This window comes from Myotis davidii, unplaced genomic scaffold (genome assembly GCF_000327345.1).
Source record: "Myotis davidii unplaced genomic scaffold, ASM32734v1 scaffold555, whole genome shotgun sequence".
NCBI lineage: Eukaryota > Metazoa > Chordata > Mammalia > Chiroptera > Vespertilionidae > Myotis > Myotis davidii.
In genome coordinates, this window is record NW_006286315.1 from 1,106,790 (window position 1) to 1,107,030 (window position 241).

Here is a 241-nt window from a genome sequence, read left to right on the forward strand (position 1 = left end):
CGCTGACCGCCCCCGGCCCAGCGGCGCGTGCGGGGGCACTAGGGGCTGCAGCCGCGATTTTGTGTGCAGGGATTTGCCCGCCGAGGCTTTCCAGGGCGGGGCGCTGCGCCCTCCCGGGGGAGAAGTGAGGGCCGGAATGAACTCGCTGCATTTCAGGGACGGGAACTCGGTCCAAGTCGCACAGATGGTGAATGGCAGCAGGGGAACAGGAGCCCAGGTCGGACTCAAATCCTTGCCCGTG